The following is a 17761-nucleotide window of genomic DNA, read 5'->3' as shown; positions in this document are numbered from 1 at the left end:
GTAATGAAGTGACAGTGAATCTGTACAGAGTCCAATAAATTTGAACACTACTTATTAATTATACTATAAATAAATTATTGAGTAGAAATGTTGAGAGTGTTTATCCAGAGAAGACAGCAAGGTCTGTTTTGGGAAACAGAATGAATGGTGGTGAAAGTGAATTTATTAGACAGGGGTAGGAACAGGTTTTCGTGATTGTTTGGAACACCTGGGAGAGTGCACTACTCTTTCGGAGATGCTGTGCTTGGGTCTGATCACAGAGTGTTGAGGTAGAGTGTGGTGTAAGATGCTGACAGGGAACTCACTGGTGTATTGGGTTTTAGCATTTGTGTCTCTGTGATGCATATGAAGCATTTTGAAAATTTAGGAGTTGATAGTGGGATGTGCAGGTTTGTAGTTTGGGGAACAATTGTAGCTCTGGTTGATGTAGATGTTGTTCGAAAGCTTATTGGCCAGAGCTGGTGTACGTCTTGGGTGCTTGGCAGATGGCAGATAGAACAAAAGCCCTGTAAGATCAATGTGAAGGTTGATTTCTTCGTGGAGCTCAAGTTTATGACTCAGTCTGGACCTAGCTTGGCTTCTCAGTGAGGGAAGCATGACTATATGGCACAGCTCCTGTCTTTCAAAAAGTCATGATGACTCCAAGACCCAACATTTAGGGCAGCTGAACTTCATTAGAAGACAAATATGTTAATATTTCAACCATCAATATTTCTTTAAAATACTCTACTCCTTATACAGCTAATAAATCAGAGCATATTAACTTAAGAAACTGGGTTCTCCCAAGCAATTAAATATTGATTGCAAGCATTATTAATCTTTTTACATTATATATCCACTGAAATGCTTTATATGTCTTAAAAAGCATAATGGTACTCACTTTGGCAGCACATATACTAAAATTGGAATGATACAGAGATTAGCATGGCCCCTGTGAAAGGATGATATACAAATTCATGGTGTTCCCTATTTTTATCAATTGACTTTAAATTCAATTTGTGATGTTTTCCTTTGTTTGTATGTTGAGAAAATAATTTTCCATCTAAACATTAAATAAAAAAATAAATAAAAAAAATACAGGCCTCCCCTGCAAAAGCATAATGATTACAAGATTGATCATTACTCTTTTACAAAAAACAACTAGAAAGGACCACTCCATGGACCAAAATTTGTTTTTTCATTATCTCTATTTTGATTTTTTCTATTATTTCCTCTTTCTTCTAATTCTAATTCTGAGTCTGCTTCTTATTTCTTCCCTGGATTAGAATTTTACTTAACTCACAAGTTAGTTCACCTTCTTAGAACCAGTAAGGCAATGGTTTGAGGTTGACAATTGAAGATTTAGGATCAGAAACAAGGGACCCTGATGAATTTCTGATCTTTTTGTGTGGCCGTCATTTATGCAATTGGAAAGAGCTTTTTATAGAACTAAGAGTTTGATCAAACAAATCAGATATTTGGTATCTATACTTTTTCTAGTAAAAGTTTCCTATAAAAACCTTCAGTTTTGGTGTCTTTGTTAGCTTTTAGCCAACACTACAAAAAACCTCTCAGAACAATTTCTTTCTTTCTTTTTTAATTGCTCTATGCATTTATTATTAGCTATTATTAATGCAGAAAGAGGGGACAAAAAGTTCACAGTCTACACAATTCCTTTGGGATACTCTTTTTAACTGCTCTTCCAATAAGGTGCAGAGAGGGAGTGTTGGTGGTTCAGTGGTAGAATTCTTGCCTCCCACACGGGAGAGTCGGTTTCAATTCCCCACCCAGGCAAGACTTTCACACCTCAATTCTCTAGGGTCTATACACTCTCACAGGTCTTGGGCATCACATCTGTAAATGGCAGACAGTGGTAACCGTAGTGACAGGCAATGTCTGGGGTGTAACCTGGAAGGATTTCGAGTGCCTGCAGTTTGTCAACAGGTGTTAGCCTGAAAATCACATCCTAATATCTTTAATAAGGAAAAAAGAACTACACAATCTGGGAACTGGTTTACCAGGTTTTGTTTCATACAGTACATATTGGCATGCTAGTAAGCTCCTGAGAAAGGTTCCAATTTGAGAGTAACATGGATATTACTGCGTTAGAGGGGCAAGGGTGATTATTTTTCTCCCCAAAATATTTTCCATCCAAGACATCGGAAGGACCCATTGGGTATCAGGAAAAATTAACCCAGGATGATTAGCTTCAAGACAATATTATATTAAAATTATTTGATTTTAAAGATAAAGAAAACATCCTCAGGTTCTCCAGGCAACACCGTGAAATGAGTTACAAAAGCAACAGAATTAAATGGGCACCAACGTACAAGGCAAGGCAACTAGTAGAGCAGCATTTTCAAGAAACTTGTGAAGAAAGTGCAAGACAAGGATATTATATTCCACCCAGCTCTTTTCAAGGTTCAGGGTATAAGGGAATGGCTCTGCTATGACACTCTGGTGACCTTATATAATACATTTTCACATAGGACACATAGACAAAGCTCAACCATAGTCTGATCCAAACCTTGCATGGAAAGATAGGCAGTCTTGTGAGGAGCTAACGTAAGGCTCTTTCTTACTGATCTCTTGGGGAAGGCTCCTTGTCTTGCAAACAGCCACCAGCAGGCCATTTCTCACCTGCCTCCCTAGTTTCAGTAAGCCATGGGAATTTCCACCCTCCCCCTAGCCCTTTAGGGTACTGCTATACACTATAACTACATGGCTACAATATAAAATTGGCTCATGACAGAATAACCTACCACTTGTGTTCTTTTGTCACTTGGTACCTCCAGTTTGGTGTTGTGTTGGGGGATTAGGATGCAGGGGGCTGACAACATGCTAATCTTGCTTATGCTATGTGTGTAAGTAATAAATTACCTCAATTCACTTGAGCTCATTGTCTCCTTACCAGTTGATTCTATGGAATTATGACAAGCCTACCTGCCTCTACACTGCTGCCCAGGGACTGCTTAACTGCTTGACAAATTTGGAGCTCAGTGTGGAGCTAGGAAGATCACAATACCTTTGTGGAGAGTAGACAGAAAAGACTGTGTTGGCCAGGTTCGGGGATATGAAAAGGGTCCCCAGGATCTGATAGCGTATGTTCTCCTCCAAGTGGTGGAGGCGGGGGAGGAAGGATCCTTGCCTTGTCCTACATGTTCATAAATTCTTGGAGGCTGAGCAGTGACAAGGGAAGATTGAAACCAGCCACCCAAATGGCACTTTAGTTGTTGCTAAAAATTCGTTGAAACTGAGTAGATGGCTTCTTAAAACCAAAAGCAATTGCAGAGCTGTCCTTCCTGTTGTGGAGCTGCTCCCTTTATGCCCCCAATCCATTTCCTCCTCTCATCTTGACTCAGGTACCTTAAGGAAAGAATCCTCTCCACTGCTCAACTGACCTGGAAGGCTGGTCACAAATCCCTGAACTACCGGAGTTTTCAAGGAGATAAGATAGTCTCCTGGTAGCTGTAATACATACATCAACTGTATGTATTACACTCCTTGGTCTGTGTTCCTGTAAAAGAGAGTATGAATCCAATTGACAGAGTTTGGGTAAAACTTGCAGAAAAGAAAGAGAAACAACAACAACAAAAAAACCAACAAAAAAAGGTAAAGTTATGCATGAGGCCTCTGAGCCAATTCAATACGTAGTTGTGAAAATGTGTAATCAAAATTTGAGTTGCATGCTTATACTATGAATGCTCTTAAACTGTTAGAGGAGATTCTTCTGTTCAGCATATTGTTGCATGTAAAAACATGCTAAAGGGGCAAATTCCCTTAAATTTTTGTCACCAGTGGATGGGTCAGAATTTAGCATGAATGCCTATAGCCTCTGCTGTCTAAAGATTCAATGTCTAAATAACGTCCTGTTGGTTGGCAAGTCACAAATTTTAATCTCGACAGCTCTGACTGCAGTGTTATCAGATATCTCCTAGCAGGAATGACTGATAATCCCAGTGATTTCAGTAGTTTGCTTGCCAAGTAATATTTTTTAGGACTATGTCAATGAATTAACAATGCTCAATCCATATGGAAGCCAAAAGCAAAACCAAACAAAACAAAGACCTATGGTCTCTTACAAAGTAAAGGACTCTATATTTCTTGTACAGAAGCCATCACTGCATGCCAGACTTGTAATTCCTGCCAAGTTTGGCCTATTTGTCTTATAGTAAAAATTGTTCAGCTGTCTTCTGGCCTCCATGCTTTTTGATGAGAAACCTACATTATGGTCAAATTTTGAAAAATACAGAAATAACCTTGAGTAATAATCTCCATTGTCTCCAAGCTGAACTCTCCACAATAAACAGTATTTAAAATAAGGTGCATGCAATTTCAAAAATGGTGGCATTAGAGTATGAACTGGTGGTGTTTGGCTAGAGGACCAAAGAATCTCCACATCTCATTCTGCCAGTAACCTAGGTTCTCTGGTGGGTTATCAGGGTTCTTGAGGAAGATGTGTAGATAAAGAAAAGTGGCAGTGTAGATAATCACAGTTTGTTGCTGGTAGGGTTTGTGCCATGAGGGGAATTCCAGTAAACTGGACCGGAGCATAAGGCTCATTTCAAGGTTTTAGGAGTTTTTCTTTCTGTCTAAGCACAAAACAAGCTCTACCATACTTTTGCAAATGAATCGAATGGGTGCAAGTCCTCTGGGAAGAGAGGGCCAGAAAGAAGGTTGGTGGAGTGGGGATACAGAGTTGGAAACTCCTCTGGACACCAGCCAGGTTGCCGGTTTTGATGCTCAGGTAGAAAAGGGGCAGTAATAGCCACACCGCTTAGTATGATGTTTTAATATACTGTGTCCCCAACCATTAGCAAAGGAAGCTCAATACCTGTGAGAAATGAGAAGAGTCTTTGCTCTTCTTTTGGCTATTAAAGGTTGAGGGAGAAGGAGAGCAGAGAATTCAGGCTTCTCTACATGATTATTTCCTTCTGATCTTCCAGTGTCATGTGAAGTAATGATTAGGGAAATGTATATTAGATGAGTCCTTCAAAAGACCATTTTCTTCCCATTTTCATTCCTTCTGTGTATCATGCTTGGCCAGGAAATAGGAAACTCAGCTAGCCAAGGAATGCCATTTTAATATTATAGCATATACTTCTGAAATATCTGAGAATATGGTATAAATTCAGTAAGTGTCAGGGCTACACTAGGAGGTTACTAACACCTTACCCTTATATTTCCCTTTTTGAATTACACATAGTTATATTATATGTATACATATTAGTATGTATACCTAGTTGAACTTACATCATCAAGTAATGTTATAAACAGTGAGCAACACATGATGGCATAAGCCAACGAAATCACTGTGAATCATGTAAGATGTGAACTGTTACTATTTATTATATTATTAAATTCATATTATTAAATTTCCTTGAGAGACAAAAATTTATAGAAAAATTGATGATCCAATAAGGAAATCTCCCTCTCCTGTTATGTGCTTGTCAAAATGAAGTGTCGATCAAAATGAAAATTAAATTATGAAAACGACCCCTCTCTGGTTTTTAAAAATCTGCTCCGGTTCCAACCAGTCTAGGTCTTCTTTAAGACTTTTAACAGAAGCTGTTGCCTTTATTATTGGTGCTGATTTACTTCTAACAACACTTCCTAAAATGGATTTTGGGACCCTCCTGTGCACCACGTTTTCGAAGTTCCTGAAGTCTCAAGCATACCCTTGAGACTATCCAAGCAATGGCATCAGATCCACAGAATTTAGAACCAGTGAGACCCATGCAAGCAACAAGGCCAGGCTTACATTTCTATTACATTTATTAATTATTTTTTATTGCTATCAATCTTAATTGGAAGAAAAATATAAACACCAAAACAGAACAGAGAGTGCATGGAATTCAAGTTTGCTGAAATGTTAGAAAGTTCTTCCAGTTTTTCCGTCTCTTGTGTAACGACAATTTACTAGAAAATTGACTATGAAGAGATCATTTGACTGGAAATAAAGTTTAAAGTTATATCTAGAGGATTGATGAAATGTGGGGAGGAAATGCAGTCTCGTGCAATTTGAGGTGTGTAATTGGCTCTTATACGTTGATAGGGGTATATGTCTCAGTATTTTTTTTTTTTTTTTTAAAGATGACCGGTAAGGGGATCTTAACTCTTGACTTGGTGTTGTGAGCACCAGGCTCTCCAAGTGAGCTAACCGGCCATCCCTATGTGGGATCCGAACCCGTGGCCTTGGTGTTATCAGCACCACACTCTCCCAAGTGAGCCAAGGGCCGGCCCTATGTCTCAGTTTTAAATTCACACTATATTTCACCTAGCGAAATGTTATTTTAATTAAATAGCGTGAATTTAGGCTCTCAGTGGGTGCTGGAAAAACAGAGATGGAGGGCTAGCGACAGTAAATAGCAGAAAACACCGCCCCATAGTATGGGAAGGGGGAGGGAGGAAGTTCTTCCCTGAAACGATCCATATCCCAGCCACTAGACCTTAAGGCAGCTTCATGCCAGCTGCTTAAAAAAAAAAAAAAAAAAAAAAAAATCCTTCATCGCTTGCACTGACCTCTGGAAAATTTCCTTTACTCTTCTCAGTGTTTCTTGCCCCTCCAAGAAATTGTTCCAGAAGGCCCTCCCCTCCCTGCTTTCTCCAAATTGCAAGCCGGCTGGCGACTCACCGCAAGGCCCACCGGGTCCATAAGCCCCAGAGCGAGTTGCCTGGTCCCGGCCGCACCTCAGCGCTGACCTAGAGATGCGCCCGTGCGAGGACGCAGTGGGAGGAGGGACGCTCGCCCGAGCCAGGGCAGTGCACGCGGTTGCCGGAGGGGGCGGGAGCCGGGAGGCGCCCAAGGGGAGAGGGGGCCGAGCACAGAGGGATGCAGGAACCGAGACAGCCTGGATGGAAAACCCTCTCAAGGAGGAGCCCTGGGCCCGGAACTGAATTCCGTATCTTCTCCCTACAACCTAAAACACCTGCCTTTCCCGTCTTAGTTGATGGCAACTCCATCCTTCTGTATGCTCAGGCCAGAGACTCGACGCTGGTGTTTCGCTTACAACCCACATCCGTTTAGTTAGGAAATTGTGTTTCCTTTTCGGTTAATTGCGTACTTTGATCCACACAATTTTTCTCTTTCTTGGTCTCTGTCTGAATTTTGGCAAACGACAAGGCATGAGGATCGATTCCACCCGCGACCCACGGCTGGCTCAGACTTCAGTGTTTGAGACCCGTTATCTCGAGTTCAGGGTTTTTGCCATTGAGACGTTTCTTTGGCTCTGCCCTTCAAAACCAGCCCCTGTGGGCCTTCTTCAAGGGCCAGGGGCAGCGTTAGGTCCTCTCAGCGCAGCTCTTCTGGCGGGCCAGGAACCCCACACCCCTTCCCTGCGAGCCGCAGAGAAGCTTCCGGCGGCGTTCATTCAATTTGCCAGGAGCCTTCGAGGCGCACGCGCGCAGGCGCACGTGGTCTGTGGTCGCTCCGGCACCCGCTGCCCTCCCCGCGCCCTCGCCGGCTCCTCTGGTTCTCACGGGCGGAAGGTAACGTCGGGGTCAGTGTGAACTCCGAACAGCCCAGGCAGGGAGGGAGGGACCGGTAGGCGACAGGCAGCCACCTTCTTGGGCCCTGTCTACTAGGGATCGAAAACGGTCCTGAAGAGAAAGGGAGAGGTGGAAATAAACCAAAAGGAAGGACAGAAATCCTATGAGACTTCCTGGTCTAGAGGCACTGTGAAAATGAAGTCGGCCTCCTCTGAAACCAAGTCCTCCCGTCGCTGTTGAGCTTAGTTCACGTCTCCAGTTGGAGCCAAAGCAGACAACCTTTGCCTGGCTACCGGTGAGTATGCGGTCCCTCCTCGTCCCCAGCCGGGTAGCACTTCAACTTGTAGCACTTGATGTCTCTCCCCAAGCTTTGGATGAATTCCAAGGATGCAATTAGCAGCTTTTAAAAAACTGCTCTTACTTGAAGAAAGAATACTTTAAAATCTTTTAGTAAAGGAAATGACTTCTGACAGGTTTTAAACTGTGGACTTTTAGGTGTGGGGGAAACATGAAAATCGCCTGGTAAAAAAGCAAATTCTCTTGAGAATGTCTCTCACACGAACTACACTTCGGTCAGGTAGTTTTGCACACTTAGGTTGAGACCACTTTATTTTAAGTGCACTGTTGTTGGACCTTAAGATGAATCTAGGACGCTCACAATAAATATCTTAATTTTTAATCTTTTTAATTTAAATACACATTCCATAAATTATATATCGAGCATGTAAAATCCGTTTGATGCCATTTTACAGAAATGGTAAAGAAAGATGATATATATATGACAAAGCATCATAAAATGGCCTTAAAATATTGGTAGTTTCTACTAAAGTTTTTCTTCCTACAAAGAACAGAAAATTGCAAATCAAACGTTGTATTTCATGCTTATAAATAAAAGAAAAAACTTTCTCCTATGGCCAAAGAAACTGAAAAAATAAACTTTTTTTCAGGAAAAATTTAAATTCACTGCTGAGTGTTGGGAGACTTTTTATCTCTAGATCACCTCTTAAGGTAACTGGACATTTATTTTCTCCTGAGGGTGCAATAGAGAATCTTTGGTTAAGGGGTCAGCCATTACATGTGAGGTCATGTATCCTACAATAAAATGAGAAGGATTAAGCAACAGCATATCTTGATTTATTGAGCTGTGTGAAAAAGTCAAACCTGGAGGACTTTAGGATTTACTATTAAATTGTTTATTATATAAACAAAATAGTGTGGGAGTGGCAATAAAGATACATGTATAGATAAATGGAACTGAATTGAGACACCTAAAGCAGACCCACATTATGTAGTAAACTAATTTTCAAAAAAGGCACTAAAGCAATTCAATGGGGAGAGGAGTGTCATTTCAAGAAATAGTGTTGGACCAACTGGATATCTAATAGTGAAAAAGCCCACAATTCCATAACATATACAAAAAAGCTCATTTGAGTTGGATCACAGATCAAACCATATGAACTATAAAGTTTCAGAAGAAAATACATGAAAATATTCTTATGACCTGGCAGTAAGCAAATATTTCTTAAATATGACACAGAAAGAAATAAGTAAAAAAGAAAAATGATAAATTAGACTTTATTAATGTTTAAAATTTCTTCCTATCAAAAGACACCATTAAGTAAGTGAAAAGGCAAGCCACAGACTGGAAGACAATACTCACAATACATATCTGACAAAGAACCTGTATTCAGAATATATAGAGCTCCTACAGTTCAATATTAAAAACTGAAATGCCTATTTTTATTTTTATTTTATTTTTTATCTTAATTTATCATATACAATGTAGTTGATTTTCATGTCCCTTTATCAATTCCTCCTTCCCCCCCATCAACATCATATCTGTTCACCTGTCTTAACAAAATCAAGGAATTATTGTGATTGTTGTGTCTTATTTTCCTGTCCACCCATTTATTTGTTTGTATATTTATTTATTTTTATTAGCTTCCACAAATAAGTGAGAACATGCAGTGTTTCTCTTTCTGTGTCTGGCTTATTTCACTTAGCATAATTTTCTCTAAGTCCATCTATGTTGCTGTGAATGGTAATATTTCATTTTTTTTTAAATAGCAGAGTAGTATTCCATTGTGTAGATATACCACATTTTCCTTATCCACTCATACGATGATGAACATTTAGGCTGGTTCCAACTCTTGGATAGTGCTGCAATAAACATGGGAGTACAGGTATCCCTTCAACATGATGATTTCCTTTCCTCTGGGTATATACCCAGCAGTGGAATAGCTGGGTCATATGGTAGATCTAGATGTAATTGTTTGAGGAAACTCCATAGCATTTTCCATAAAGACTGCACCATTTTGCAGTCCCACCAACAGTGTGAAATACCCATTTTTAAAAATGGGCAAAAGCATAAACCAACACTTCAGAGAGGAAGATATATTAATGGCAGATTGGCACATAAAAGAGTGCTCAGTATCATTACTTGTCAGGGAAATAGATTTAAAATCACACTGAGATACCACTCCACCCAGTAGTATGGCTAAAATTATAAAGTCTGATAACACCAAATCGTGGTGAAGATGTGGGACAACCAGAACTCATATATTTTTAGTGGAAATGTAACGTTATAACCACTTTGGTTTGATAATCTCTTTCAAATTTAAACACAAATATTTCTTTGTTCCTAGCAATTCTTCACCTAGATATTTTTCCATGAAAACTAAAAGAATATGTCCACACACACACACACAAATTGTCACAAGAATGTTCCTAGGAGCTTTATTCACAATAGCCAAAACTACAAACAACCCAAATGTCCATTATTTGGGCACTGGTAGACAGATGTGGTATATCTGTGCGATGGAATACTCCTCAGCAATAAAAAGGAATGGACATCTGATATACTCAACAGTATGAATAAAACTCAGAGACATTATGCAGAAAGAAAAAACTGGACAAAACAATGTGCATAGTCCATGAGTCCATCTGCAGGAACTTCCGGAAGAAGCAAAATTAATTTAAAGTGCAAAATATCAGCATAGTGGCTTTCAAAAATAATGTAAAAGGGCTGGCTGGTTAGCTCAAGTGGTTAAACATAGTATTATAACACTAAGATCAAGGATTCAGATCCCTGTACTGGCCAGCTGTGCTGCCCGCCGCCCCCTTGTCCCCCAGCAGTAAAAAATAACGCAAGAGGATCATGACAATGAGAATTATGATTGTACTGATTATAATGTTATTGAGCGTCTACTAAATCCAGAGCCAGCTAACAACAACAGAATAAAGTAGACTACTCTTATTAGTACCATTTTATAGAAGAAAACATTGAGGTACATAAAGTTTAAGTTACTTGTTCAAGGCCACACAAAGACAGAACCAGATTTACAGACCAGAACACAGATCTGGTTTTACCACAGATTAGACCAGGTCTTTCTTCTTCTCACTTTTAAGTATTTCTGGTTTTCTCAGCTGGAGGGGTGAAAAGAGGAGAGAGAAGAGAGAAGGCAAAGGGGGGAGGGAGTGAGGGATGGAAGCACAAGGATCTGTAGTCATCAAAGAGCACAGCAAGAAACTATTGTGAATGTTATTATATCGAAGGTTATTAAAGCTTCCAGGAGGCTGGGTTGTTGATCTGCAAGCCTTGGAATATATAGCAGTTAAGTACTGTGCCAAGATCAGGAGATGAAAGTAACAAGAATCATAGGTTTAAAAAAGAAAACTAAAACACAAAGGCTTCTAGAAGAAAATATAGGATAATATATTCACAGTCTTGGGGTAGGAGAGATATCTTAGAGATCACAATGAACTTAACAATAAAAGAAAAAATAAATTGGATTTCATCAAATTAAAAAGTTGTTCTCATGAAAAATCACCATAAGAAAGTAAAAAGGCAAACCACAGACTGGGTGAAGATATGTATTTGCAATGTGCTTGTTTGAAAAATGTATTGAATATGTATTGAGAACTTTTAGAAATCAGTAATAAAAGCCAAGCCATTTAAAAATGAACAAAAAATTTGAATAGGATTTCTTCGTAAAAGAGAATTGCTAAATGGCCAAAAGACATAAGAAAAGATGCTCAATATCAGCTCATTAAGGAAACAAATTAAATCATGATGAGATACCTTTATACACTGCTATGGTCTAAATCTTTGTCCCCCCCCCCACCCCCCTTCATTTGTTGACATGCTAACCGCCCATGATGTTATTAGGAGGTGGGGCCTTTGGATGGTGATCTGAAGAAGATCCCTCATGAATAGGATTAGTGCCTTTATAAAAGAGGCCAGAGGGAGCTTGTTTGCCCATCCACCATGTGAGGACATGGCTAGAAGGAGCCATCTATGAAACAGAGAGCAAGCCCTCACCAGACACTGAACCTGCTGATGCCTTGAGTCTGGCCTTCTCAGCCTCCAGAACTGTGAGAAATAAATTTCTGTTGTCTATAAGCTATGCAGTTTAAGGTATTATATTATAACAGCCCAAACAGACTAAGAGATGCACTTATCAGAATGGGTAAAATTTTAAAGACAGAGAACACCAAGAGCTGATAAGAATGTGGGGTAACTATACTATTATTGCTGGTGAGAAGGTAAAATAGCACAACCATTCTGGAACACTGTTTGGCAGTTTCTAATAAAGTTAAATTAACACCTACCCTGTGACTCAGGAATTTCACTACAAAGTATATTCTCAAGAAAAATGAATGCACATGTCTACCAATACAATAATACAAGAATATCCATAGCAGCTTTGTTCACAATAGCCAAAATTGGAAATAATCCAATTGTCTATCAACAGTGGTATATCCACACACAGAAATAACACTCATCCATAACACCAAAATAATACGCTAAACAACAGGGATGCATCTCAAAAACATCAAGTCACGTGAAATAAAATCAGACACACAAAAAGCATATTCTTTTATGTGAATTTCAAAAATAGTCAACCATCTGTGGAAATAGAAATATGAATGGTTTTGCTTAAGTGAAGGGAAGGTGTGTGGGCATTGACTGGAAAGGGCTCTTTTGATATTTCTGGCTTAATGAAAAATTTCTATAACTTCATTTAGGTGATGATTACATTTGACAAAATTCATCAGGCTGTGCACTTAAGATTCGTGCATTTTACACTATGTGAATTATACTTCACATAGTATACTTATAATGTACTATTAGCATAACAATTGGGGAAGGAGAGGCAGAGAATGGCATCAAGTTTAGGTTTTGTTATATTTATTAGGTTTTATATTATTAGATTTTATTGTAAAATACCCTGTTGAATGCAAACATAAAAAGCTTGTTTTCATTGCGTTTAAAAGGCTTCACTGACATTTGAAGTATCTGAACCAGAAAAATAGTGATGACCACAGCATTACATTATCTGGAGCTACAGACAGGGCTTCCAGAGAGCAGGTGCTTTATCCTGCTCATGCTCAGGCATGGGGCCGTCCAAATTTCTCAAATACTTACCCTAAGTCAGTGCAGAGTGGGGTTTCCTTCCCTTCTCCTGACCGCATGGGGAACCAGGGTAAATCCTGCTCTCTGGCTACAGACACCAGGCACAGCCAGTGCGGAGATTTTAAAAGTGAAACTAAAATGCACTCCAAATCTTGCCAAAATGTAAGCTGGACACTGATGTGGTTCAGATGTGGTTCACTGTAGGCCTCTCCATTGCCCTCCCCGTGGGACACTGCACGCTTGTAAATCAATTGACCAGAATAAAGCCTTTTTAAAAAAAGAACTTTCCTCGTTGAAAAACCTTTCATCTATTTTCCACTCTCAGAGTTCTTCAAAGGACTAAAAATGATAAAGTGTGGAAATAAAGGAAGACCAACCAAATGAGATAAGCAAAGTCTATTTATTCTGAGCTTACTTTTGCAAGGGAGTCAGCCACCACCATCACTTGCATTTCGACAGAGTTTCAAAGACAGGCAGAGCAGCGGGAAAGCTTTATGGAAAAAAAAAAAAAGCTTTGTGGAAAAAAGGGAAGGCTTCAGGTGTGCCATAAACTGGAGGCTATTGACATGAGGAAGCTGTACCCCCTGGGTGATTGGTTAGGGGTGCATATTTGGCTTTCTCTGGTTGGTCCTAAGTTACAATTGGGTACAAAAATTAGGGAAGCTGTCAGTTATTATTCAAGTCCTGGCCATTTTGAGATGATCCTGACAGAATTTCTTGTTTACTTCCCTGTATTGTTACCAGAGATAACTGTCTGACTTCCTACAAGTCTGACATAGCAGGCTGGATTCCTGGGTTGTTTACTGTAGACAAGGCCGTTGGTTTTCTGCACAGGTGGCTACAGGTTGCGGATCAGAGTTCTATATTTACATATGCTCTGGCCATTGTCCATTTGTATTTGTATATTCAGTCTGTCAAATGTGTTAATCAACAATCCCTAATTGAGCTTCCCTTGGGTTCCACTCATTCAGACCCAGTTTGCAGACACGGCGTCTCGAGGGGTGCTGGCTTCTGAGGCAGGAGAATGGCAAGGCGGTAGGGAAATCATTTAGATGCCCTTCTAGCTTCAGAATTACTCAATGCACGGTTTCCAACATGACGAACAACTTGATTCGTCTAATTGCTCTGGTTTTCTGAGGCTTTAGAGTTTATGCGGCCATGTTGCGAAAAGTGGGTGGTACTGGCTAGCATTTAGTGAAAATTCACTCTCTGTTTAAACCAAAAGGAAGGGTTCCATCGTACTTCTGTGGTGCAGTTGATTAGCACATTCAGTTGTTGACCAGAAGGTCGGTGGTTCGAGCCCCCCGCAGGGATGTTTCCTGACCTTTGGGTTCCAGTGGATTCGCCCTTGAAAAGGCCAAACCTAGCAAGATATCTCACGTGCTCTCCCGTCACCCACTGGCTACTTATTCAGAAAATCCTGCAGAGAAGAAATTCTTGGAACAGGGAACATGAACAACAGACCAGATGTAATCCGTGCTTGAAAGCATAGGTTCTGGGATGAAATCTTGTTTCTTTTCTTGTGTGGCATTTGGCTGGTAACAAACTTTCTGTACTTCAATATATATATATATATTTTTTTCAACTGTAATATGAGGATGGAAATGGTACCTTAGTTGCAGGATGTGCCTGGATTTATTAATTGCTCTATCAATAATGTTATTGGTAGAATTGCCACCATTATTACCATATCCTCTGCATTATTTTTGACAAAGGCATTTTTTCTTTCTTTTGTACTGCTATCTAACCCTTTACATGTTGTTTTTGAAATTATGTTGGTTCTGTGATTTTATGATTACAAATGATGCTGCAGTCATCATTCTTACACAATTATATTTTCCCACTTGTACAAGTATTTCTGTAGGGTAGAGTCCGGAAGTGCAATTGTTATATCATAGTGGTTACATATACATTTTTTTTAAAACTGAATTTCAGCTATTTATTCTTTTTTTTTTTTAAATTGTAGTAAAATATATGTGACATAAGCTTTGCCATTTTAACCATTTTAAACATATAATTCTTTTGAATTAATTACATTCACAATGCTATGTAGCCATCACCTCTAGCTATTTCCAAAACTTTTTTGTCATCCTAAACATAAACTCTGTACCCATTAAGAATTAACTTCCTATTATTCCTTTCCCCCAGTTTCTTGGAACCTGTAATGTACTTCTGTCTCTGAATTTTTAAAAATTTATTTCCTCTTAATTGGCCCATGATAATTGTATATATTTGTGGAGTACAATGTGATATTTGGGTCCATTTATACAGTGTGCAATGATTATATTAGGGTAATTAGCATATCCATCACCTCAATCATTTGTCATTCCTTTGGGGAACATTCAAAATCCTCTCTAGTAGCTACTTACTATAAATTGTTGTTAACTGTAATCATGTACTATAGCACACTAGATCTTATTCTTCCTATGCAACTACAGTTTTGTATCCATTGACCGACCTCTCCCTATCACTCCTACCCTTACCAGTCGCTAGTAATCACTATTCTACTCTTTACGTCTATGCGATTAACTTTTTTAGCTTCCAGATCAAAGTAAGAACATGAGTTATTTCTCTTTCTGTGCTTGCCTTATTTCACTAATTTTCTCCAAGCTCATCCATGTTGCCACAGATGGCAGAATTTCATTCTTTTTTTTATGGCTGAGTAGTATTCCATTGTGTATATTTACCACATTTTCTGTATCCAATTATCTGTTTGAAAGGAAAAACCCGGCCTGAATGCAGAATGAGAAACACACCAGGAGACAAAGGCTCAACCACGATGTATTAAGCAGGCAAAATGGACAGGCGGGCTGCTCTCTCGAAAGTGGAAGCAGCAGCAGGGAGAGTTGGGGTGGGCCCTTTATATCCCGTTAAGATGAGCTGGACTGTTCTTATTGGCTAGGGAGGGTGGGGAGGGTAGTGAGCAAGGTTTAAGCTGAGTTGGGATTTTTCTGTAGGTGGAGAAATTCATGCACGCAGGAAGGGGATGTGGCAGTGGGGAAGAAGGGGGGGTCTTTGTTCTTGGAAAATGTGCTGTTCTAGGGGCCTTGAAACTTTTCTGCAGCCATTTTGGGTGTTCTGCTGCCATCTTAGACAGTCCTCGGGTAGAACATGATTGCCTAACACCGTTGATGGACATTTAGTTTAGTTCCATTATCTTGGCTATTGTGACTAGAGCCACAGTAAACATGGGAATGCAGGTATCCCTTCAGTATGTTGATTTCCTTTCCTTTGGATATATACCCACTAGGGACATTGCTGAATAATATGGTAGTTCTATTTGTAGTTTTTTGAGAACCCTCCATACTGTTTTACATAATGGCTATGCCAATTTACACATGTCCACCAACAATGTGTAAGAGTTCCCCTTTATCTACATTTTCTCCAGCATTTGTTGTTTTTTGTCTTTTTGATCATAGCCATTCTAACTGGGATAAGATGATATTTTGCTGTGGTTTTGATTTGCATTTCTCTGATGATTAGTGAAGTTAAGCATTTTTTTTTTCATATACCTGTTGGCCATTTGTATGTCTTCTTTTGAGAAATATCTGTTCAGCTCATTTGCCCATTTTTAAATTGGATTATTTGTTTTTATTATTGAGTTGTTTGAATTCCTTGTATATTCTGGATATTAATCCCTTGTCAGATGAGTAGTTTGCAAGTATTTTCTCTCATTCTGCAGGTTGTCTTTTCACTCTTTTGACTGTTTGCTGTACAGAAGGTTTTCAGTTTGGTAAAATCCCATTTGCTATTTTTGCTTTTGTTGCCTGTGCTTTTGAGATCTTATTTGTAAAATCTTGGCCCAGTTCTATGTCCTAAAGCATTTCCCCTGTGTTTTTTTCTGGTAGTTTCAGTTTCAGGTTTTACATTTAAGTCTTTAATCGGTTTTGTGTTGGTTTTGGTATATGGTGAGAGATAGGGGTCCAAGGGTCCAGTTTCATTCTTCTGCATGTGGATCTCCAGTTTTCCCAGCACAGTTTATTGAAGAGACTGTCCTTTCCCCCAGCTTTGTAGAGGTATGATGAAACTGAAAGAAATATAGCATGATCTAATGTTGATGAATTTTACGCTATGTAAATTATATTTCAATAAGCTGACCAGCAAAACAAAACAAAAACCAAATGACACTACCATAGTTTGACAGAATGTGGAATATTGGGAACTCCTGTTAACTTCCAGAGGGAGAGTAAGTTGGAAACTTTGTAACTTTGGAAAATTATTTGGCAGTATCTAGTACAGGTGATTGTATTAGTCAGTGTCCCCAGAGAGACAGAATCAATAGGATATGTTATTAATATATGAGAGGGATTTATTAGGAGAATTAGCTCATGCGATTGTGAAGAAAAGTCCCGTGATAGGTCGTCTGCAAACTGGATGCCGGTGGCATGGCTCAGTCCAAGTCTGAAGGCCTCAAAACCAGGGAAGCCAATGGTGTCCTTGGTGTAAGTCCTGGAACCCAAAAGCTGAAGTGTCTCAAGCTCTGATGTCCATGGACAAGAGAGAAAAGTGTATCCCAGCTCAAGGGGAGAGATTCACCTTTTCTCTCTGTATTTTGTTCTCTCTGGGCCCCCAGAGGATTGGATGGTTTCTGCCCACATTGAAGGCAGGTCTTTCCCACCCAGTCCTGTCAGGCTTTTCATACTAATCTCTGCTGGAAACACCCTCATGAACACACCTAAAAACATAGCTTTACCAGGTTTCTCAGCATTCCTTAATCTAATCAAGTTGACACCTAGAATTAACCTTCACAGTGACTATAGATACAAATATAGACATAGATATAAATAGAGATATTAGTATATATGTATATTTATATATACTGTGACTCAATCATTCCAATTTTGGCTAAGTACTTCTAAATCCGTGATTTCCAACATG

The 17761-nt window shown here is 39.4% G+C and overlaps 1 non-coding gene across 1 annotated transcript; it reads left to right on the top strand.

The window, feature by feature from the left end:
* Nucleotides 1-872: 872 nt before the first annotated feature.
* On the top strand, nucleotides 873-976 carry LOC134385322 (U6 spliceosomal RNA). The gene has a single exon (XR_010024314.1). It is a non-coding gene; the product is annotated as a U6 spliceosomal RNA (small nuclear RNA).
* The last annotated feature ends 16785 nt before the right edge of the window (nucleotides 977-17761 follow it).

Source organism: Cynocephalus volans, chromosome 8, assembly GCF_027409185.1.
Source record: "Cynocephalus volans isolate mCynVol1 chromosome 8, mCynVol1.pri, whole genome shotgun sequence".
Taxonomy (NCBI): Eukaryota; Metazoa; Chordata; class Mammalia; order Dermoptera; family Cynocephalidae; genus Cynocephalus; species Cynocephalus volans.
The sequence above is the reverse complement of the archived record's forward strand: the minus strand, read 5'-3'. Positions and strand labels throughout refer to the sequence as shown.